Source organism: Peromyscus californicus, unplaced genomic scaffold (assembly GCF_007827085.1).
Source record: "Peromyscus californicus insignis strain IS unplaced genomic scaffold, ASM782708v3 Scaffold_14__1_contigs__length_90479793_seg_2, whole genome shotgun sequence".
NCBI lineage: Eukaryota > Metazoa > Chordata > Mammalia > Rodentia > Cricetidae > Peromyscus > Peromyscus californicus.
Genome location: NW_026294436.1, coordinates 10,818,994 through 10,844,228, shown reverse-complemented (window position 1 = coordinate 10,844,228; position 25,235 = coordinate 10,818,994). Strand labels below are relative to the sequence as shown.

Below are 25,235 nucleotides of genomic sequence, written 5' to 3'. Positions count from 1 at the left end.
TTCCTTATTCAAATTACAAATTAATCACCAGTTTGAGTTAGGCTGTTCAGAATTAGTGTTTATATACTTAAGATCTTGTTTCTGAAATTTGGAAGCTGTCCTGGGTATTTACCCACAAGCATGCTATCTTGTAACTTATAATTTGCTTATGGTCCCATGTCTGACCCATTCACATTTCACCCCATAGTAAATTGCTGGATTCTTGGTGCGAGAATTGTTCTGTCATTACTGAGAACAAATGTTCCTGACTGCTATATAACTTACAGTGTTGCAGTGTATGTGTTCTTTGCTTTGAAAGTAGCTTATGGTGTGTGATATTTAGGATTGATTGCAAACCTGACAGAATATAGAATCACCTGGAATAGGAGCCTCTCATCTTGTCTGTGGGGGATTATGTGGATCATGTTAATTGAGGTGGGGAGAACCATCCACCCTGGCAGGATTCCTGAACTGTATAGAATAAAGGGAACTGAGTAGTAGCTTGCACTCACGGCCCTCTGGGTGTGATGTGAGAGGTTCCCACTATGATTTCCCCACATGACTGTGAACCAAAACGAACCTTTCCTTTCTTAGACTGATTCTTTCAGGGTAGTTTGTTACAGCAATTGAAGAAGAAACCATGACACCACACAAAGAATTACAACTGATCCCACGATCTACTCCTGAACTTGTTCCTCTTGGTTGAGAGGGACTTTTGGATGTGTTTCTTTGAATGTTTTTATTGTATGAGAATGTTTTCTTGTTCCTTTTCCTCTTGGTTATATAAAACTTCTTTAGAAAGTAGTACTTAAGATATTGGAATATCTCTCACCACATAAATGTGTGATAGAATTCATTACAACTTATATGATTTATTAAATGGAGTCACCCCTGAAGCAAATGCATTATTAAGTAGTTAAAAAATTCATGACGTGTCCTTAACGCAGTGAGAATGCCTTGGAGGCACTCATCCATCCCATAAATATGTGTTTAACAAAATTGCTTGAAATGAATCTTTTCATTTGTTCTTATTTAAGACTTAGATACATATAACATAAATAACAGAATGCATTTTCCACATAAGGTTGTGGCTTGTTGTTGAATGCAAATAGCCACAGCTTTGTCTCTGTAAGTGTATAATAAAACATGTTCTCCCATTATTAAAAGTCCCCAGTGGGCTGTGATGGTGTAGAACACATTCAGTGTGTGGCTCATAGTTAACAGCCTACTTGGAACTTTACTCCAAATCCATGCTTCCTTACAGCATATCTATTGTGATGGTTAATCTTGGTAATCAACATGATTGGGTCTGGAAGCAATTAATAGACTCATCTTTGGGTGAGTCGGTGAAGGCATTTCCAGGAAAGATAAATGAGGTGAGAAGACCTTCCCACTGAGTGAGCACTGTGTTACTCTGGTAGCTCAGATACAAAGCCCAGGGGAAAAAATAGTGTTGTCTGCCATCATTTTTTGCTGATGAGTGAATCAGACCTGTTGCTGCTCTTGCCACTGTCTTTGATGCCATAGTCTGATTACAAGAAGCTTTCCATAAACCCCCCAGGATTAGAGTGTTAAACTGGGACTTTTGAGATCCAGTCTTGTGGACATAGAGGCTACTTCATAGAGGTTTTCAGATTCTGCAGTGTACAGATTACCATTATTAGAACACCAGCTTGTAATGTGTAAGCCTGTCTAGTACATTACCCTTAAAGAAATGTGATATCTGTTCCTTGAAATTCAGAGTACCATGGACATTAGAAATCTTGTCTGATTTCTAACTGAGCGTGTTGATGTTATGGGAAGGTATTTCACTGCAGTCAGTTAGGTCAGTAGCCATAAGGAGACTATGATACATTGAACCTGATTATTGTCTTTCTGAAACCTAGACAGACAGATGGATAATACTTATGGATGGAGTCATCTGTTGATGTTATACACACACACACACACACACACACACACACACACACACACACACACACACACTCTCACACAGACACAATGAATCAGACACACACATCTCATAGAAGAGTTAAATATTAAATAGATATTAAATGAAATGTTAAAATAAATATTTATTTAAAAGAAAAAGAAGGAGCATTGTGATTTTAAAAAGTAAATAAAATAGCATGTGTAGCATGAAAAAAGCAAAAGAACAAACATAAATCCATCTTTCTGAACACTCAAATCAGGAAGTGGGAGATGACAGAATGGATAAAAACCAGAGCTTGTGATGTCACTGTGGGAAATGAGATTCACTTTGGATTGGAAGATAGAAAAAGGCCTTGGTTTATGTCTATGTCAAGTAGTAAACAAATCTAAGAGAGTAACAACATCTCAATTCAAATCAACACAAGAATGCTTTATTTCTTGCTTGCATGTGTATACAGCATGTTTGTATGCATATTTGCGTGTATGTGGTTGCACTTGTGTGAAGGTATGCATTCATGTGTGTGTGTGTGTATGAATGTGGATATGGGAAGCATGTGTGTGTATATGCATGCGGATGTGACAGGTAAATGTTCTAGTCTTCCTGAAGCTCTTGGATTACTGAGAGTCCACCAAACCTGCCCAGCTTTCCCATGGGTACTGGAGAGTTGAACTCCAGACCTCAGTCGGGCAACAAGCACATTTACACACTGAGTCATTTATTTCCCCAGCTCCTCAAAATACACTGTGAAGCAGGAGTAGTACCAATTATAAAGAATAATCTCTTAATAAAAATGCAGTCAATATATGAGGAAATTATAAACATCTATACTGTACCCAACCGTAGAGCTTTTAGATTCCCTACACACTGGGATCTCATTAAGCTGACACCTGTGTAGGCCTTGTGCATGCTGCCACAGTCTCTGTCAGTTCATATATGCGCCAGCCCTGCTGTGTTTAGAAGGCCTTGTCTCCTTGGTGTCCTCCATGCCCTCTGGTTCTTACAATATTTCTACCTCTTCTCCACAAGGTTCTCTGAGCCTTAGGGGGATAGAATTATTGGAGACATTCCATTTAGGACTGCGTGTTCTGAAGGCTTCTCTCTCTGTTTCTCTCTCTTGTCTAATTGTAGGTCTCTTTATTAGTTCCCATCTACTTCAGGGGGAAGCTTCCCTGATGAAGGCTGAGTGAGACACTGATCCATGGATATAGCAGAATGTCCTAATGAGTCATTTTATTGTCATGTTCCTTTAGCATAACAGTGGTAATCTGTTTTCCCCTAGGTCTACGACCTATTTAGTCTTAGATTCTTGGCCACCCACTCAAGCAATGTTAAGGATGGGTTCTATCTCATGGAGTGGACCATTTAGCAATAGAATATTGGTTGGTTACATCTACAAACTTTGTACCACTGTTGCTTTAGCACATCTTGCAAACAGGTAACCATTGTAGATGGAAGAGTTTTTAGCTGGGTTCATTTCTACCTTTTCCTTTTGGTAGCATACACAGTGCCCTCCAGTACCACAAACACTAGTCACTAAAGGTAAAGACTTTAGGTAGTCACTAGCTTGACTTCACCATATTTAATGAGCTCTGTAGATGTTGTCTTTAGCAATATGACCTTACCATAGGTTTGCAGAGAGCAATAGCCTAGATTGTTTGGGGTTCCCCATGAGGTTCTTTTGGCCAACAACTAGATTAGATGTAATTGAGTCTTGAGAATGGAAGCTTCACTTGGTGACAAAAGTTGTCCAGTGGAGACTCTGTCTCCCTTGTTACTTAGCAATACCATTTAGATCACCTTCATATACGTATGTACTTTAGAAAGTTTTTATTGTGTTGGGTTTCAACTGAGGAGAAGTGGACACAAGCCCACATCTCTAACCCAGAAGCTATCTCCAGTTGAAAAATCACCTTTCTCCAATGGAGTCTCACTGAGTATACAAACCTTTCTTAAGGCCGTGACCACGCCCAGCAGTAGACAGCCAACACGGAAAAAAGTCAATGGCGTGTGTAGAGGTTCATTGTCTCAGAATGCTTTGCTAGGGCTCTTTTTTTTCTTTCTTACAGTTCCTTTGCATGTACATTCTGATTTCCAGTTCTGTGTTTTTATCAGATTTCTATGTGTGATAATGTGTGTGTCTCTATACCTGTATGTGTTTCTTGAGATCTTCTTTGGCTCATTTTCTGTGGTTTGTTTGTTTTGTTCAATTCTGTTTTGTTTGATTTTACTTTATCAAATGTTATCAGTGTTATTATTATTATTATTATTATTATTATTATTATATTCCTGTTTATATCCTAATCAGAGAGGAAAAATAAAGAGTGTTAAGAAAGGGTGTTACTTTGGTTGGATAAGGAAGCAGGGAGGATCTGAGAGGAGCTGGAAGAGGAAAAGCACAGTCAGAATATATTGTATTTTCTAGAAAAATCTATTTTTCATTTAAAAAAGATTCATTAAGCAAAAATCTGTCAGAACTGGAAAATAGAGAAGCTTTAATAATTATAACTGAGCTTTTTAATAATCTCTCCATAATTGATAAAATAAAAATAAGTAAACAAAGATGAAGAAGCTGAAAAAGATATTTGAACCATTTCAAAGAAACACTATATTTGAGACACTAACTACAGTGTCAATATGTTTGAAGGGCAGGAATTCTCTGGAGTGTCTTCTCTGAACCTAACAGAATTGGAGTAGCATCACAAGTGGCTATTTGGTAAACCTTGACAAGATGAAAGCTAAGCCATAAATTTCTAAGTCCATTGTCAAAGAAGGTCTCATGAGAGATACTAGACAAAGCATTGATGTGAATTTGATTGAGAGCATGAAATGCCAACATTTATGAAATTCTACTAAAGTGGTACTCAGAGAGAAATAGTTTTAAGCATTAATATAACAAAAGAAAATACATTATTCCAATTCTATTTAAAAACTGAAAAGCAAATTCTACAGAAATCAAATTCAATGTAATTATAAATAATTAAAAAGCAAACATCTGGTGGGAAATAATGGAAAATATGTAGAACACTAGAGCTAGGCATTGTGGTCATGCCTGCAATTACACTGCCTTGCACTTGAGTAATTGAAACAAGGGAGTTGTGAGTTCAAGGCCAGCCTGAAAAAAGAGGGAGGAGGATAAAATAACCATAAGAATGTCTGAAAAAGTCAAAAGAAATTATAGCATTCTCTATTTACCTAAAAATACCTATTATATTTATATATGTATATACTTTCCCCCTCCAACCTGAGCTGATAATGCTCCCCACCAAGAACCACAAACATTAAAAATCTCAACACCAGGTAAGAGAAGCCCTTTTTGAGCTCTTGGTCAGGGTTGTCTAAGAGTTTCTTATAACATCACAACCTATTGTCATTGCCCTTGGTACCCCTCAGAGATAGAAGGTAAGTCCCTGTTGTTGAAGACATCATAACTGTTGGACATAGGACCCAGAAGATCCAAGATGGGTTAAACCTGAAAGCCTCTTCCTTGAGGACTAGCTTTCATGATACCAGAAGACCCCAGTGCAAACTTTCAAAGGAGGGAAGCAACCAAAACCCCAACTAGTTATGATATTTATGAATAACAACAGCACCCATCATATCAGGATAATCCTAAGGGTGCATTAGTGTTGTCCATACCTTGGAAGAAACCAACAGCTCTCAAACAGGACTTATGACAAGCTCAACAAGAGGGAAATCATGCCTGATACTGGAAGCTTAGCCAAACACTCAGGGATAGTGAAATCATGGATCTTAGAGGGGAACTCTACAATCACCACTGTATTAAACCAACATCATCCCTAACTAAATTCTAAATAGATACCCTTGTATGTCCACAGATAAGTCTGCTTCTCACCCCTCATCAAGGTAACTTCTCTTAGAAAGGGATGGAAACCATTGCAGAAAATCACAGCCAATCAAAATGCAGGCTTGTGGAGCCCAATCCTAAAGGGTACATCTACAAAGCATCTCCTGCACCTAAAGCTCATGGATCATCACAGAAGAGGGGGCAGAAGTATTGTAACAGCCAGAGGAACAGGGATTTTGCTGAGAGGTTGTATCTCCTAAAAATATTAGAAAAGCTATACTCATGAAGTCTCACCAACATGCCTGTCTAAACAAGACCAGAACAAGGATGACACCAATAGACACACTAATGTGTGTGAGGGACGAAAACTCAGGAGACCACAACCCTGGACAAAGAGTGAAGGAGAAGAGAAATAGCCTTCCCTATGGTAGAGCGCACCGATTGGTTATCCAATACCAAATGGTCATCCTTGACAAAATATGCATACAAGTGACATCATACAGAGTTGGTTGTATTTATATGTGTAGAAAAACACTATATACGTGTGTGTGTGTGTGTGTGTGTGTGTGTGTGTTACAATAACAATCAATGAAAAAGAATCATGAGTTGAAGCAAGATCAAGGGGGATGGAATGGTTGGAGAGAGAAAAGCGAAGGGGAAATTATATAATTATATTGTCTTAAAGAGTGTTTTTTAAAAAAAACAGACCAGCATGGGCACAATAAGTAGTGATGTTTTCAAAAAATTAGAAAAGTTAATAAAATTGCTAGTACTTGTCAGTGTTTAAAAATTAAAAAAATGAATTAAATCCCCTTTTCTAGGAGAAATATAACCCTGACAATGAAAAGGGACACTATTATAGATATTTCTATAAAAGGACAACATGGGAATATTACCAACCTTTTAATTCAATAATAGTGAGAAGTAGGTGAAAAATACAAATTTTCCAAATTAATTTAAGAAAAAAATATGGAGACCTTAATAAAAAGAATCATCAAATTAGTAGACAACAAACAAAAATTCAAAATGAAGTCACTTCATGAAAGATGATATATGTATGAATGGCAAAAAAAGAGCACACACAGGATGTGTTTCACTTCCTAGTCTGTGGGACTTTCACAAATTTTTACACATTTTAGATTTTCTCTTTTTCATTCTTTGAAAATAGGCTATTCTCTCATACAATACATCCCAACTACAGTTCCTCTTCCTTCCATTCTTCCTAGCATCCTCCCCCACCTCTCCTTTCCCCTAGATCCACTCCCCCTCCATTTTCCTTTTAGAAAAGAGTAGGCCTCCAAAAGATGGCAGCCAAACAGGACGAAGCAAGACATAATAAGACGAGGCAAAAGCTCTCATTCCTAGGCTGGACAAAGCAACCCAATAGGACAAAAACAGTCTCACAAGCAGGCAAAAGACTCGGAGACACACCTGCTCCCACAAAAACACCAAGGTAACGGCCAAAATATACACAGAGGACCTGGTGCAGACCCATACAGGCTCTATGCTTACCTTTCCAGACTCCATGTGTCCATATGGGCCCTGCTTAATTGATTTGGTAGATCATGTTCTCTTGTTTCCTCCATCCCCTCTGACTCCTACAATATTTTCTCCCCTTTTTCCAAGGGATTCCCCCAAGCTGTCAGGGGAAGAACCAATGGAGATCTCGAATTTAGACTCTCTTTCCACACAATATATGGCCGTGTGTGTCTATACCTGCTAATGTTTGTTGCTGGAGGAAGCCTCTCTGGTGATTAATGGACAAGGCACCAACCTATTAATGTAGCAGAATATCATTAAGGATTATTTCAGTGACTTTTTGTTAAAAGACCAGTCATGTTTGGTTTTACCCTAGGTCTCTGCCTATCCAGTCTTCAGTTTCTGGCCATCAAAGCACTGTGAGGAAAGAATTCCCTCTTGCAGTGTGGGCCCTTGAATCAGATATTGATTGTCACTCCCACATGTTCCGTGCCAGCACTGCCTCAGTACATCATACAGGAAGGACAGATTGTAGATCGATGGTTTTGTGGGTAGGTTGGTATCATTTCCCCACCCCCACCTCTACTTGACCACTTCTGCTTCCATCCCTTTCCACTCCCAGTCCATCTGAAGAATCTATACTATTTCCCCTTCTCAGGGAGATCCATGTGTCCTCCCTAGACACCTCCACTTTACCTAGATACCCTAGGTCTGTGGGTTGTAGGTTGATTATTGATTACTTAAGAGATAATATCCACTTATAGATGAATACAGACCATATTTGTCTTTCTGGGCCTGGGCTACCTCACTCAGGATGATTTTTTTCTAGTTCCACCCATTTGTCTGCAAATTTCTTGGTGTCATTTTTTTTAAACTGTTGAGTAATACTCCATTGTAAATGTACCGTATTTTCTTTATCCATCCTTTGGTTGAGGGACATCTTGGTTATTTCCAGTTTCTGGCTATTATGAATAAAGCCGCTATGAATATAGTTAAGGAAGTGTCTTAGTGGTAGGATGGAGTGTTTTGGGGTCTTGATGTAGATCAATTCCCAATTTTCTGAGGAACCACCATATTGATTTCCATAGTAGCTCTACAAGTTTGCATTCCTACCAGCAATGGAGGAGTGTTCCCCTTTCTCCACATCCTCCCCAACATGAGCTGTCACTTGTGTTATTGATCTTATCCATTTTGACATGTGTAAGATAAAATCTCAAAGTAGTTTTGGTCTGCATTTGCCTGATGGCTAAGAATGCTGAGCAGTTCTTTGAGTGCTTTTTGGCCATTTGAGATTCCTCTATTAAGAATTATGTTTAGCTCTGTACCCATTCTGACAGGTGTAAGATTGAATCTCAAAGTAGTTTTGAATTACATTTCCCTGATGGCTAAGGATGCTGAACAGTTCTTTAAGTGTTTCTCAGCCATTTTAGATTCCTCTGTTGTGAATTCTGTTTAGATCTGTACCCCATTTTGAAACTGGATTATTTGTTTTATTTTAATATCTAGTTTCTTGAGTTCTTTATATATTTTGGATATTAGACCTCTATTAGATTCAGAGTTGGTAAAAAAATCCTTTTACATTCTGTAGACTGTCTCTGTCCAATTGACTGTGTCATTTGCCTTACAGAATCTTTTCAGTTTCATGAGGTCCCATTTATTAATTGTTGATTTTAATGCCTGTGCTATTGGAGTTCTGTTCAGGAAGCTGTCTTCTGTGCCAATGTCTTCAAAGATATTCCCTGTTTTTTCTTCTATCAGGTTCAGTGTATCTGGTTTTATGCTGTAGTCTTTGATCTACTTGGACTTGAATTTTGTGTAGAGTGATAAATAAGGATATATTTGCATTCTTCTACATGCAGATGTCCAGTTTTACCAGCACCATTGTTGAAGATGCTGTCTTTTTTTACAGTGTGTATTTCTGAATAATTTATAAATCAGGTGTCCATGGATGTGTGGATTTGTGTTTGGGTCCTTGATTTGATTCTACTAATCAGCATGTCTGTTTTTATGCCAATATCATGCTGATTTTGTTATTATAGTTCTGTAGTACAATTTGAAATTAGGAATGGTGATACTTCCATCAGTTCTTTTATAATTTAGGCAGTCCTGGTTGTTTTATTTTTTTTCATATAAAGTTAAAAATTGTCCTTGCAAGGTCTGTAAAGAATTGTGTTGGAATTTTGATTGGGATTGCTTAGAATTTGTAGATTGCTTTTAGTAGGTTGACCATTTTTACTGTATTAATCCTACCAATTCATGAACATGGGAGATCTTTCCATCCTCTGACATCCTCAATTTCTTCCTTCAAAGACTTAAAGTTTTTATTATAAAAGTTTTTTGCTTTCTGGGTTAGAATTTCACCAAGATACTTTATATAATTTGAGGCTATTGTGAAGGGTGTTGTTTCCCTGATTTCTTTCTCAGTCTGGCTGGAATTCTTCTTTTTCCTCTATTTTTATTGCTTTTAGGTTTGGTCTTTTCATAGTGTCCCAGATTTCATGGATGGCTTGTGTCAGGAAGCTTTTAGATTTAACATTTTCTTTGACCAATATATCTATTACTTCTATAGTATCTTCAACGCCTGAGATACTCTCTTCCATCTCTTGCTTCTTTTGGTGAAGATTTCCTTTGTAGTTCCTGTTTGCATTCCTACATTTTTCATTTCCAGGATTCCCTTGGTTTGTGTTTTCTTTATTGTTTCTATGTCCATTTCAGATCTTGAACAGTCTTATTTGTTTCCTCCAAATGTTTGTGTATTCTTGGATTTATTTAAAAGATTTATTCATTCCTCTTTATGAACCTCTATCATCCTCATATAGTTTGTCTTAAGGTGTTCTTCTTGTACTTCAGGTATGTTGGAATATTCAGGACCTACTGTGGTAGGATAGCTGGACTCTGGTGAAGACATATTGCCCTGGTTGTTATTGATTGTGTTCTTGTGCTAGCATCTAGGCATCTGGGTTTGGGGGTGATTATAGGTCTATGTGCTGATATTTGGGTTTGTTTTGGTTGAGTGTGAGTTTTGTTCCTTGGCTTCTGTGTCCTCTCTGGATTTTCAGAGAGTGTATTGCCTGTTTTTCTGGTCTGCTCAGCTGGTGTGTTCATGGGGGAATGCTTGCTAGTATTGGAAACTCGGGGTAAGGGAGTCCTGGGGGAGATAGTCTTGCTTCTGAGGACACTGTACTCATATGAACATATGCACACACACACACACACACACACACACACACACACACACACACACACATGATTTAAAATAAAGCAAATCTTTAATGGAGTGATGTGGATGGACTCATGTATGATGCAGAGTGTAAGAAGCCACACTCAGTAGGTGCCCTTGCTTAATGAGTTAATCTATGCTGAATGTCTTTTTTAATGGAAAGGTATAGAGACCATCCAAGAAAGACCAGTGTTTGCTTGAGGCTATATGTAAGAGTGATTGCAAATTAATGTCAGAAATTATTTGCAGTGATTGAAGGTTTATAAGTTGGTTGTGATGTTAGGAATTTAGCTTAAGTGTTAGAATGCCTGCCTGATATGCAGGAAGGCTGGCTTCTGTCATGAACACAGCATGAATCAGGAGTGGTAGTGCACAACTATAATTTCAGGACTTGGGGTCTAGAGGCAGGAGGATCAGAAGTTAAAGGTCATCCTCTTTGACTTAGGTAGTTTGAGGCCAACATGAGATACTTGAAATCTTGTCTAAAGATTAATAAATAAGAGAGGTGGATAGATAGATAGATAGATAGACAGACAGACAGATAATAGTAGATTATGAGGTTGCTTGGCCAGCAATGTATTCCCTCAAGTTTCTCAAAGTTTACAATTAATAGCTCCCACTTTATGGTACACAAATTATTACTCTAAAGAAGCTGTCAAAATAGCAAAAGGATTCTTTTGGGGTTTGTGAAAAAAAAAAAGCTATTTTTATTTTAAGAAAGTACTGCAGCGAGAATTCTTCTGCCTGCTGCTAAACTGCATGCCTATGCCAAGGGTTCCCACCACCACCAGAGCCTGGATCATCTTTCTTCTCTGTCTGGCCTGGAGAGTCTTGGAAACCCTTAGGCCAACTGAAGCCACTGAGGAGGTAGTGGCAGAGGAAATGGTGGCTGAGGAGGCTGGGGTACCCATGGGTGCCAACCCCATCCAGGTACAAATGGAGGAGTTTGAAAACAGTGCCAAGGAAGCTGTTGAGGAGGTGATGGCTGACACCTCCTGACAGACCCACCACTGGAAACACAGCAAGGTGTGTGAGCTGGATGAGAACAAGACACCTGTGGTGTGTGTGTGTGTGTGTGTGTGTGTGTGTGTGTGTGTGTGTGTGCACGCGCACGTGTGCCAGGACCCTGCCAGTTGCACTGTTCTCAATGGTGAGTTTGAGAAGGTATGTAGCAATGACAAGCTTTTCGACTCTTCCTGCCATTGCTTTCCTTCCAAGTACACTCTGGAGGGCACCAAGAAGAGCCAGGCTCCATGTGGAATACATTAGGCCATGAAAATACATCACTCAATGCTTGGATTCTGAGCTGATAGAGTTCCCCTTGAGCATTCATGACTGGCTCAAGAACATCCTGGTACCCTAACTGTCATCATAGAGACTTCATCCAGTAATTGGTGGAAGCAGGTGCAGAGATCCAAAGTCAAGCACCAGGCTGAGCTCCAGGAGTCCAGTCAAAGAGAGAGAAAAGGGATTCTATAAGCAAGGTGGGGGGGGGCAGTTATGATCATGATGAGGAAATGCACAGAGACAACCAAACCAAACTAGTGGGAACTCATGAACTATGGACCAATAGCTGTGGAGCCTCCATAGAACTGCACTGGGTCCTCTGCATAGGCAAGACACTTGTGTAGCTTGACCTGCTTAAGGGGCCCCCTGGCAGTGGGATCAGTATCCCTCCCTGTGGCCTTCTGGAGTCCAGTGCCTATGGTGGGATACCTTACACAGCCTTGGTGCAGGAGGAGGGGCTTGGACTTGCCTCAACTGAAGGTACCAGGGTCTGATGACTCCCCCATGGGAGACCTTGTCTTGGAGGAGGTGGGAATGGGGGTAGGTGGGGGAGATGTTGGGTAGATTGAGGAGAAGGCTGGGGGGTGAGAAGAGGGAGGAGAGGGGGAATCTGTGATTGGTATGTAAAATTAATAGACAATATCTTAATAATAATACAAAAGAACATTCTGGTCACCTTGTATGAGAAAGACAAGGGTAGCATCCTCCTCAGTGAGAAGAAGAAGCAGAAGCTACATGTGAAGAAGATCTATGAAAATGAGAAGTGTCTGGAGTCCAGAGATGTCTACCTTATGGAGCTGCTGTCCCAAGATTTCAAGAAGAATTACAACACATATATGTTCCCTGTCCACTTGCACTTTTGCCAGGTGGACTAGCACCCCATTAATGAGGACCTGTCCCATATTGAGCTGACCCCACTGCACACTCCCCTCATCCCCATGGAGCACTGCACCACACCCACACGTGTCTTCAAGACCTATGCCTTCAACAACAAGTACATTGCCCTGGCCGAGTAGACCAGCTGGATGGTCTCAAGGAGCAGGACATCAACAAAGATCTGATCGTCTAAGTTCACTCTTTCTGCCATCCTGGATTTTCTCCCTCTGATATTCCTCCTTCCGTCTCTTCCTCCTTGTTTGAAATGTTTAGATGGTTGACTGTTCTGCCTGGGGATAAGGTGCTAACATAACAAATGAACAGTCCTTTAAACAAGGAGTGAGAGACACAACCCAAATCAAGGCATTTTTCTATTTAAGTCCACTCTGAGGCTGTGGCCCATTCACAGGCCCCTTTTGTCTCCTGTACCACTCAGTGTCTCACTGACTGTGTTGGAAATGGAATTGTGCAGGTTGCCTTACACAAGGTAAGGCTTGTATCTTCTCTTTCCCTCTTGACTCTAACACATACCCAGTCAGATGATACGCTTATTTAATTTCGGGCTATGGGCTACCTGGGGTCTTCTCTTGACGATTTAGAGTTAGGCAAAGGGAAGTTATAGATATAGGTATAACATTTGGGCAAGGACTCTCTGAGAGACGTCAGCAGCTGGAAAGCACATCTTGCTAGCCTAGGTCAAGAGCTGGGAGAATATTTCAAAGCTGTTAGGGACATGTGCATACTCCCAGCAGCCCAGACTTGTTATCTCCTTCACTCTTCAGGCAGTTTCTTTCCATGTCTCACTCGTGGTTCAAATTTTGGCAAGCCACGGGACTGTGGGTGGACCAGAACGTCCAATGGGATTCTCCTACTCAACTGCTGGTGGGATTTTAGGTCTGTTCTTGGGGGCTTCAGGCACGGGGAAGCTGTTAAAGGAAAGTGAGACTCAAGAGAAAGACAAAGCAAGTTGTAGAGAAAATGAAAGTGGTGTATTGGTTTTATTTTGGACATTTAAGTGACTGTCACAGTTTCTAGCATGTCTGTCCCTCCACCCCTTTTTAATCTACTCATCAAGAGAAACTTCACAGTCAAAGGAATGATAAGATCTCACAGGCTGAGAACTTGTTCACTTCCAAGCACTTCATGATAAAGCTGCTTCTCATTAATCATGCAAGCTCTCACAGTGACATGAAGAGCTTGACAGATTTTTCAAAATAAAAAGTAATGACTTAGGAAGCAAAAAAAAAAATGTCATAATCATTTATCTGTAAACAGGTAAATTTAAAAAATATTTTTTCAGCATTTTTCAGTTGGGTGTCATTTTTTTTCATGGAACATTATTAGAAACGTTTTGGCTGATTTTCCAAATAGCTAACAGATTTATTTCAAGATATGATAAGTGTAGAAAACAATAATTATAGCAAAGCATGGTGGTACACAATTATGTTTTCAGAACTTGGGAGGCTGAGGCAGGAGGACTGATTATTTGAATTCCAGGGCAGGCTGGACTACATAGCAAAACTCTGTCACACACATACTCACCCACCCACCCCCACACAAACCAGAAAACAAAACAAAAATCAACAACAAAACAATCAAAAATCATGTTAATAATGCTAATATAAAGTTTATGTATTTCCTCAACATTATGTTACACAATGTTCCAACATTCAATTGAAAGATCACTTGTATATTTTACATGTTAATTTCTAAATGTGTTAAAATGTCTTCTTTTATTAGAGAGCAGTAAAAACATTTCCCCTTTAAAAGGTCAAGCCAATACATTTTCCTTGTCATTTTGTTAAGTGTGTATATTAATATCTGTCTCTATCTTTCTCTCTGGCTTGGTCTTTACCAGTGTCTTTATCTTTCATTTTTTCCCTCTGCTCTGAAAATTTAATGCTTTCTTTATGTGTTTACTAATTGTGTGTGTGTGTGTGTGTGTGTGTGTGTGTGTGTGTGTGTGTGTGTGTGTATACACATGAGTGCTAGAGTGCACATTATAGGACAACTTATAGGAATCAGTCACTCTCCCATGTGGATTCTGGAAACCAAACCCAGGTTGTCAAGTTTGGCAAAAAGCACCTTTACATTCTGTGCCATCTTACTAGCCCCTGTAAACAATATTTTACTGTCAGTCACAGTTCCAAGCTAAAAGGGAGTTAGCCCATTCCAAAAACATCTTGATTCCTTTCAGAAGGATAAAGAAAAAGATCATGTCTATTGGATTTAGGGACACACACACACACACACACACACACACACACACACACACACACTCTTGAAAATCATTTGTATGTGTGTGCATGTATGTGGGAAATATGTGCATGTGTATGTGGGTAGGTGCATGCATCCAAGTGCCTGAATGAACACCAGAGGAGGACATCAGGTGTCTTATTCATTCATCCTCTACCTTGTTCCATTGAGATAGTCCTTCACTGAATCCGGAGGGAATCTGTCAGACACCAAGCCACAGCCATCCTTCTATTTCTCCCTCTCACTTCCCTCGAGTTATATGCATACACAACCATGTGCTGCCTTATATGTGGGTGCTGGGGACTGAACCTCAAGTCCTCATCCTCCTGCAACAGGGCCTCCCAACCCCTGAGCTATTTCCCTAGCTCTCTATATAATTAAAAGTAACAAGTTAGTGTTAACATTCAAGATAAAATTTGAGTTTTTTTTCTAATGAGTTTGCTTCCAATTTCTATCTCTTATCTTGCATAGAAATGTTATGTCCCTAAATATTTACATATTACTCATTTCTTTAATCCTATAATATTCATACTTGCTTCAAAATTATAACACAAACATTAAAATTCAGAAGTCCTCTGAAGGCATTTAGACAATAGTTTTCTTAAATACCTCATTTGTTAAAATAAATTAAATATCACAATTTTCATATTCACCATTGCATTAATATTCTGATAGAAAATTAGATTAATTTGTTTGGCCTCCACTTTGTGATTTTTCTCTGCTTCGTTTTGATTTAATTATATGTAAATTGTAAGACTTTTACATGGTGCAAATCTCAAAATATTCATAGAAATGAAAATATACATGGAAAATTCTGTTGTGAATAACAGCTGCTCAAAATTCAAATAACTTGGTAATTAAGGGGAAAATGTATATTCTTACCATAGGCAAAGCACATGAATGTCATAGAGTTTTAGTAGTGTCTTGAAAGAAGGAATGTAAAATTGGTTTGTCTACAAGATTCTGGAATACAGTTTAAAATAGGTGACTTCAGAGAGCTTGGATAGGGATGGTCAAAGATTCTGTTGCTCTGAGGTAGGATCTCACATAATCCCAGATGTCTGAGGATGACCTTGGATTCTCTGGAGTCTACCTTTTCGTGCTTGGGTTGCATGCTTGCACCATTTTACCAGGTTTACTCAGTGCTGGGCAACAGACTCAAGGCTTCCTGTGTGTTAGAGACCTCTTCTATCGGTGAAGCTCCTTTCCCAGCTCTGACCAAACCCCTTTATATGCTAATGCCTTCTATTCGGTTGACTCAACAAGATGAGTATTTTTTGGAGACTTGTAAAGATTTCAAGAACTAAATTATCATTTTATGCTTATCATTGTTTCCTTTCTTTGGAGAGTGGGGGTTCCTAGTGCTTTATAGGCAAGCTCTCTTCCACTGAGCTTTCCCCTCATGTTGCCCACTGAAGAGCTGAATGCTCATCCTCAATGAGACTTTTAGGAAATTCCTGGAATGAGGCTTCAGATTGCTATCTACATCGGCAAATTTTCTAGAAGAGGGATGCCTGCTTGCTGAGGGCAAACCCTGGGAATATGGACATTACTCTTTACACTGTACATGGATTAAATTAGAAGCATATGTTTTACAGTCATTATGTCTTAGGTGGAGGGTCTGGGTTCTCACTTTCAACTCTGACTTTCCTTTCTCACATATGTATGTTTATTTTTGTTACCTTTATCATTTCACTAGTGTTTTAGTTAGCAATAGACAACACATTTTTTTAAGACTTTTATTGAATGTCAAAGCATAATTACCTGGGCACCTGCTTTGACCTTCCTGTGAGAATAGTGCTTTGTTTTTTTTTTTTTTCTTTTTTTTTTTTTAATTTATTTTAATTTATTTTGCAATACAATTCAGTTCTACATATCGATCACGGATTCCCTTGTTCTCCCCACTCCCGTCCCCCTCACCTTCCCCCCAACGCCCCCCCCCCCCCATTCCCATCTCCTCCAGGGCAAAGCCTTCCCCACAGACTGAGGTCAACCTGGTAGACTCAGTCCAGGTAGGTCTAGTCCCCTCCTCCCAGGCCGAGCCAAACAATCCTGCATAGGCCCCAGGTTTCAAACAGCCAACTCATGCAATGAGCACAAGATCTGGAGAATAGTGCTTTGTTTTAAAAAGAAAAATGACTGCCCAGCCTGGTGACTCAAACTGGTAACAGCAGTACTAGAGAGGCTGAGAGAGGAGAACCTTAAGCTCTAGTACAGTCTGGGATCTAGTATGAGACCTTGTATCAAAAGAAAGAAAGAAATGTGGAGAGGAGAGAAAGTATGGGTAGGAGAAGGAGAGGAGAGAGAAAGAAAAGAAAAAAGAAAAGAAAAGAAATATCAGGCATACTGGCATATGTGTTTAATTCCAGCACTTAAGAGGCAGAGACAAGAAAATTCTGTGAGATTGAGGCTTATTTGTTCTACACAGAGGATTCCAGGCAAGCAGGGGCTACATAGGAAGCACCTATCACTATCCAAAGCTCCATCCTAAGTGTGATTTTTATCCTTCTTTATCCATATCACTGCCTTCATTTTGTCTTTAACAAATGCATATATAATTGTGTATGGATATACACACACACACACATATATTATATATATATATATATATATATATATATATATCATAAAAATGTATGTATGTGTGTACATTGTATTTTTGGCTCTTTGGTAATGCTATGATAAAGTTTTAACTGATAACTTTTAGCTACTGGGATGGAGTCCAAATAATATTGTCCAGTGCTGTGGGCATTTTCATGATGTCTAATTAGAAGTAAGACTATATTCAATGACTGGATTGCAAAGTTCTTAAAAACATCAAGATTTGTTTCTGTGAAGTAAATTGAGGCAGCTCCAGTCCACCACAGGTTGTCCTTAAACTGAGAAGTGCTCTGAGGGTGTCCATGTAGACAGGGGTTTCTTTGTGCTTTCTGAAATGCTATGACTTCTATACTCCACACAGTTACTGGTCTATAGGGAAAAATCTTCATGAATGATTGTTAAATGAATAAAAATAGTGACACACAAAAACAAATTATGTCTTCCCCCAGGTAAATGCTCACTCCAAATTCCAAGTCCAATTATTAAAGACTCAGATTTCCAGCTAAAGGAAGCTAGTGGTGATTAGTGATGATTTGGGAGGACAGAGATAGTCTCCCAAGGACTAGTCACATGAAATTGACTACTTGTAGATAGCTACTACCAGCATTGATGAAATGTTTACCAATACAGAGCTTTATTATAACACAGGAAGAAATTAAATTGAACCATAATGTATTATTTATGTGGGTTTTAATAGCTTGGTAATTAAACTATGGATTTTTATATTCATGAAAAATAGATCCTCTTTAAGCAATGTGGCTAAAAAGACAGATCTTAGAATTCAAATAAATCACTCTAAAACCAGGTGTCTGTACCTGTGTCTTTGATGGAATTTAAAATGGTCAGAATTGTTCACCATGAGTTTTGAAATACATCTTATCTGAATTCTTGCAGTGTGATTTGTCCGTTCTTGGAAGAAATCCTGAACAATGTGCTTTGAGTGACATTATTTGAACCCCTCCATGCTAGTCCAGTTGTGGATCCTTTGTTTCCTCTATGACACTGGAGCAACTGGATTAGATTTACTTGGTACAAGAGACTAAGGCATTTTTAAAGTATATTCAGTACAGTGAAAATCTCTGTGTTGTTCATCCTTATGTATTTAATATGTTGAGAGGGTTTTTATTTTGCTTTTGTTATTTCAGAGAATCAAGACATTAAAATGTTACTGGGATAGGGAATGGACATTTTTACTCCTACAATATGGCTACTCACTCAATGTTGATGTAGTCAGTGGTTGCTTCCACTGCTTTGCTGGGAATTCAGTGGACAGTCCCTCTTATACCAAGAGCAATGAAATATTTGTGATTGTTAATAGTTTTCTCTATGTTAAAACTATAATTTGGGTAGGCAAAAAGCCTTGCCATCAAGCCTGGTGACCTGGCTTCAATCTCCAGAATCCCCATGGTAGAAGAAGAATACTGGATCCTATAAGTTGGGCTCTGACCTCTGAATATGTTCCATGGTGTGAGCACACACAAGCAAACACACACACATACACACACACGGTTGTGGGGAAAGGTAAAAAAAAATAAAAATGTTATTTGGAATGTTGTGATTTGCCTTAAAATATGAAGGACATCATGGATTCCAGGAACTGCAGTCTTACTTTTCCGAGTTGTATTCCTAAGCATGCAGTGTCCACATTCCAGTTTGTGGTCACCATCACTGTGGTGTGAAGTCTTAGTTCCCTAACAGTGGCTCATTCATAAGAGGAGGTCACCTAAGGAAGAAATGGGTTTCTGTAGCATGGTCAGAGTATCAAGTAAACTGACTCCAGATCTCTTTCTCTCCAAAGCTCCCTCTATGGGGCAGTGACTGGTCATCTGTTCAATTATTCTTGTAACATAGAGAAAAGACACACATGGACACACAAGAAACAAGAGAACACAAAACAGGGGCTCTAAGTCAGAAAAACTCGATGAACTTAAAGGATGTGAATGTCAAAGCAGTGAATGCTGTGGTCTCCATGGTACTCAGACCCTAGAGTAAGTGAACTATGTCTATCAAGGTATATACTGTACTGGTTTGAGTGAGAATAGCCCCCATAGGTTCATATATTTGAATACTTGGTTTACAGTTGGTGGAACTCTTTTGTGAAGGACTTGGAGTTGTGATGGAGGAAGTGTGTCACTATGGTGGGCTTTGAGATTTCCAAAACCCATGCCAGACCCAATCTCTCTCTCCACCTCCTGCTTATGGATAATATGTTTCCATGCCTGTGGGCATGCCACTGTGTTCCTCGCCATGATAATCATGGACTCAACCTCTGAAGCTGTAAGCAAGCCTCCAAATTAAATGCATTTTTTAAAATAAATTGCCGTGGTTGTGGTGTATCTTCACAGCAGTAGAAAAGTAAAAAATTTATGCATAAATTAGATTTCTTCTTTAAATTCTCTCTATTTTGAAAGCCATCTACAATAAGTTAGTATTACTTTTGTGATCAGAACAATATATTCAAATAACACAAATATATCTGAATTAGAAAAATCCTATCTTCATTAAACTAAATGTTAAATGTTCACATCATGACTCTGCAAATGCAGCTGCATCTGTTGCAGGATGAATGAAATGCTGATTGGACATCGCGAATGCACGTCCCAGATTCACTGTGTGTAGGCAACTCCAGGACAGCTTAGTTTCTGACTGAAATCCAGGTGTGGGCTTCGGTACTGTTTCAGTACAGCAGGCAGGAGGCAGTGTGAGATGATAACAGCTTGTGCATGTTAGTCATCAATTTCAATTTCCAGGACCTAAAGTTCATTTGGCTACATCTAAAAGAAGGACTCACCTCTAAGTCCTCCCCTTCATAATTAATGCCTTTGGAACTCTGTCTACAGCTGAAGAATTTTTATATATACAAACGTACAGATATACATATATATGCACATGTATACATACATTTATATACTGTTTTATGTATATACTTACATTCACGTATTCCTACATTTACACAAATACACACACACACACACACACACACACACACACACACACACACATATATATATATATATATATATATATATATATATATATATGAATTTACACACATACAGGCAGATGCATATACATTTTTTAGCTTTTTCTTTTCTTTCTTTCTTCCTTCCTTCCCTTCTTTCTTTCTTTCTTTCATTTTATATACCAACCACAGTTCTCCCTTCCTCCTCTTCTCTCAACCCCTCCACCTCCCCATCCCTTACCCCCATCCACTCCTCACAGAGGGTAAGGCTTCTCATGGGAAGTTAACAAAGCCTGGCACATCAAGTTGAGGCAGGCCCAAGCCCCTCCCTGCTGTATCAAGGCTGAGCAACGTATTGCACCATAGGGAATGGGCTCCAAAAAGCCAGTTTATGCACCAGGGATAGATCCTGATCTCACAGTCAGGGGCCCCACAAACTTCCCAAGCCACACAACTGTCACCCATATTCAGAAGGCCTAGTTCAGTCTCATGAAGGCTACCCAGCAGTCGGTCCAGAGTCCATGAACTCCTAATAGCTTGGGTCAGCTGCCTCTGTGGGTTTCTCCACCATGATCTTGACGTCCCCCAACCCAGGTATACAACCTCTCCTCCTTCTCTTTGACTTGACTCCAAGAACTCAGCCCAGTGCCTAGCTGTGGATCTCTCAGATGCACATACATTTATGTACACATGCTTGCATACACATTTGTGTGTGTGTGTGTATACATACATATATACCACATTTACATGCATTTATTTACAAACATAATTTATGTAAATATACATGTACACAATGTATACATATATGCTTATTCATTTACACATGCATAGATACATAAATATATTTACACATACATATCTATACATATGTATTATATGCTTTTTTTTCAGGGGTTTAAGGTGTTACAAACACACAAGCTGTTGTGAGGAAGAGCATTGACCATTCCCTTCCATTTTACAAACCAGATGTGGCAGGTTTAGGAGGAGCTGTTAGGAATTATGTTAATAAACTGTATGGTTTTCATTCATCGATTGTACTTATGTAGGATGAGATTTCAGGATCCCATTTCAACTTAAACAGACTGGCTTTGTAAAATGACCCTATCACTGACAAATGAGTAAACACATTCTAAGACAAGGGAAACACCTTGCCCAAGTATAGCAAAAACAGCAAGGCATGCCATAGACTTCTATCTTCCCCATCAGAGTCTAGCTCTGCTGACTTCTAGGAGAGGCACTTTATATTCATCTTTATCTTAGCACTTATGTATTTCCCAGCATATAGCAGGGGGCCAGTTAATGTCACTTAAATGGGTACTGAATAGATTTTGTACCCTAAATGACAAAAGAAATTTTCTTTGGATGAGATGTTATTTCCACAATGTACAGTTTAATGGCAGTTTTTGATGCTCAGATGCATTTCATGTCAATAGGTAGTCATTAATATATTTGAGTTTGTCCCTGGAACTGTGTAAAGAAAATCTGAAGTTAGCGTTGCTTAAATAGTTAATACCTCCCACAGAATCAAAACAAAAGGCAGAGTAATTTTAAAAGTGAGCAAGAAATCTTCACTTTGGGCAAAGAATATATCAAAGATCATCATACTGTACAGAAATATCTCAAACCAGATCTCAGAGTGTAACTCTGCTTGTAGAAGAGGCTTTGAAGCAAAGAACTCAGATTGTCTTGATCTCTAATAAGAAGTCACATTGTCACCTTAATATTATGATGTCCTTCCTGGTCTTTATCCCTTACTGAGGACTTGTCATTGTTCACCCTTATTCACTGGATTCCCAAGTGAGAGGGGGTTATTGTTCTGATCTTACCTTCCTGACTGGCCTGATGCATGCTTTCCCCATCTCTTCTTCTTCTTTCTTCTCCTCTTCCTCCTCCTCTTTCTTTCTTCCTCATGGTCCTCCTCTTCCTCATCTTCATTCTCTTCCTCCTCCCTGTCATCCCGTATTTTGTTTTTCTCCATATGCTGCCCTCCTCCCTTTTCTATTCCTCTTCTTTTTTTCTTACTCCTTTTCCCTTCTCTCTTACATTTAGCTCTGCTCATCTGGCTGTGCCTTGGTCAAATTAATTGTTATTGCTACTTGATTTGCATTACTACCTATATGATCGATTCAAGTCTTAACACTGCCAGGGTGTTTGCTGGCCTCATTTCAGAGCAGAGATTTACACTAACAGTTGCTTCTGTCTCTGTCTTGGCATTAGTACCAATGTGCATCAATCCTTTCTCTCTTACCAGCCATTTTCATAGGGCTCATCTCTAGTTTGTCCTTGAGTATATGATCATGGATAAAGGGAAATGGAAAGCACCAAGGTCTGCATTAATTAAAAGGTCCATTAAGGGCCGAATGCCAGAAGCTGAACAGATGACAGCTTGCCAAGTGCACAGGTCCAGAAACTTAATGGCACCTTTCTTTATCACAAATTCTATGGACTGCAGTGTTCAAGTACATGGCCTTCCCTTAATTTTCTGCTAATGTGTAAAATCAGGGTCTTGCTTGTCTTTGTTTTGTCATTGGCCTAAAATATATGCAGGCCCAACCTAAGTGGAGTTTATAAATGTGTGTGTATGAAAGTAGGGATCTGGCCCTGATGTCAATGGAAAATAAATCATGGTATGAATAAACCCTTCTGTTTAATGGATCTTACATAAATATGCACACTGTCATTTTATTCTATTTCAGTTGTCCAATTGTTTGGTAATTGATATATACATATATATATATATATATTGTACATAGTTTTTGTTTGTCAGGACCCCAGGCTCCCAAATAACCACACAGAGACGTATTATTAATTGTAAATGCTCAGCTGGTAGATTACACTTGCTACTCCCTAGCTCTTACATCTTAAATTAACTCATATTTCTTATCTTTGCTCTAACACTTGGCAGTACCTTTGGCCAATATGGCATGTTCATCTTGCTTCTATCTGAGTCTCCTCAAGACTCCACCCTTCTTCATTCTCACATTCTCTTTTTCTCTGTCTGCACGTTTCACCTAATGGCTTCCTGCCTACCTATTGACCGTTAGCTCTTTATTAAACCAATGAGAGCAACACATCTTCACAGTGTACAAATAGACTATTCCATTACAATAAATTTGTTTATTAATGGAAATATTTTACAATGAACTTTAAGTTTAAGTTATAATATTTACCTTTATACCATGTATTTGTACATCAATATTTATTTATGATTATAACTCTAGAATTTCACATTATCTTTGAATGTTTCAAAAAATATACAGAAACCTGCAACTAAACTGGTAGTTTTGACTAGATTTATAGGCTAAATCATTGGTATTTATGTTCTGAAAATGTCTACCTAATTAATTTCTAGGATATCCTTCCAAAATTGCCTGTATATATATATATATATATATATATATATATATATATATATATATATACATACATATTTTTTTTCTACTGGACTTCATTACAGAATTTATTGCCAAGAAACAGTCTCATAGGCAAGTTAATAATTTCCTTAGCCTAGTTACGGGTATAAGTAATCAGGTAGTTTCAAGATTGATTCAGTCCCATCTTCTTGCCTTCTCTCTCAAGTAGCAAAGAGTGTGCTTTGGGATTTCAGAGGAGGGTTAATTGGGGAGCATCTTTCCATTCTGATTGTCTTTGCCTTCTATTGCTTTGATTAAAACATGACCGGAAGAAACTTGGGGAGGAAATGATTTATTTTATCTTAAATCTTACTGTCTTTTATGAAGGGAAGCCAAGGCAGGCGCTGACACAGAGGCAAAGGAGAAGTACTGCTCACTGGGTTGCTCTCCCTGGCTTACTCCGCCTGCTTTCTTATGCAACCCAGGACCACCTGCCCAAGGGTGGCACCACACACAGTGGGCTGGTTCTTCCCATAGCAATTAAATCAAGAAAATGCCCTCCACACTTTTCTACCTACTGGAAATCTAATGGAGTCATTTTCTCAATTGAGGTTCTTTTCACAGATAACTCCCGCTGTGTTAAGTTGATCTAAACAAATAAATAAAAAACAAGCAAACAAACTGTCCAGGACACTGCTTATTGGCTCATGCAAATGTAATGCTTCTTTAAGTAGAAAGCAACTCAGTTTGAGTTAGTAGCTTCCTTAGTAAGAATTAGAGCAACTGGTCTAGTGACGTGGAAGCACCCATGACTAAGTTTAGTTAAAGCAGGTACACGAAAAATTGGTAGGAATTTTTTTTTCTCTTGAAAAGCTCTAGGCTAGTCTGGTTAAAGCACAAACCTTACTCTTGGCTTCTTCAACTACATACTATCTCTGGGTCTTTTTGTCTCACTTCTCCTAGGTGCTTAATTTCTCTGTTAACTTTTACATAAATCATCAGTATTTTATAGATGTAGAGTAAAGCCACCACTATGGTTATCCCACTACTTTAGTTTTGCTCCATATAATTTCTTTGGCTCACTAGATACATTGATCTTTTACTCTCTACCACGTGTGGTGTTGGCCTTGAAAGTCTGACAGATCGACTTGATGAAGTTCATGATACCAGGGTGAAGGTAGGCCATCAGTCTAAATCATTGAAGGTAGAGTTGACAAGATCCCATGATAGATTGGAAATACTGTGATAGGAAAATAGGAGATTCAAGGCCAATTCCACAGTTTTTTTTTTTTTTTTTTGGTTTTGCCTTTTCTTTTATTGGAGAGAGAATATATTACCTACTGTAATATAGAAATTGTGGGGTTAACAAGTGTTTACTGCTCTTGTTGGCAGCTGCACCTGGAAGAATGAAGCCTTTAAATGAGGCAGACTAAAGACTCATGTGCTAGCCAACTTTATTCAAAGCATCAGACAATTTATACTCT

General features: G+C 38.8%; 1 protein-coding gene and 1 pseudogene across 3 annotated transcripts in view; both read left to right on the top strand.

Moving 5' to 3' along the window:
* The window catches only part of Dpp10 (dipeptidyl peptidase like 10), a 725,523-nt gene that overhangs the window by 221,992 nt on the left and 478,296 nt on the right, over nt 1–25,235 (top strand). The gene's annotated exons all lie outside the window — the stretch shown is intronic.
* On the top strand, nt 11,326–13,013 carry LOC128109619 (SPARC-like; annotated as a pseudogene).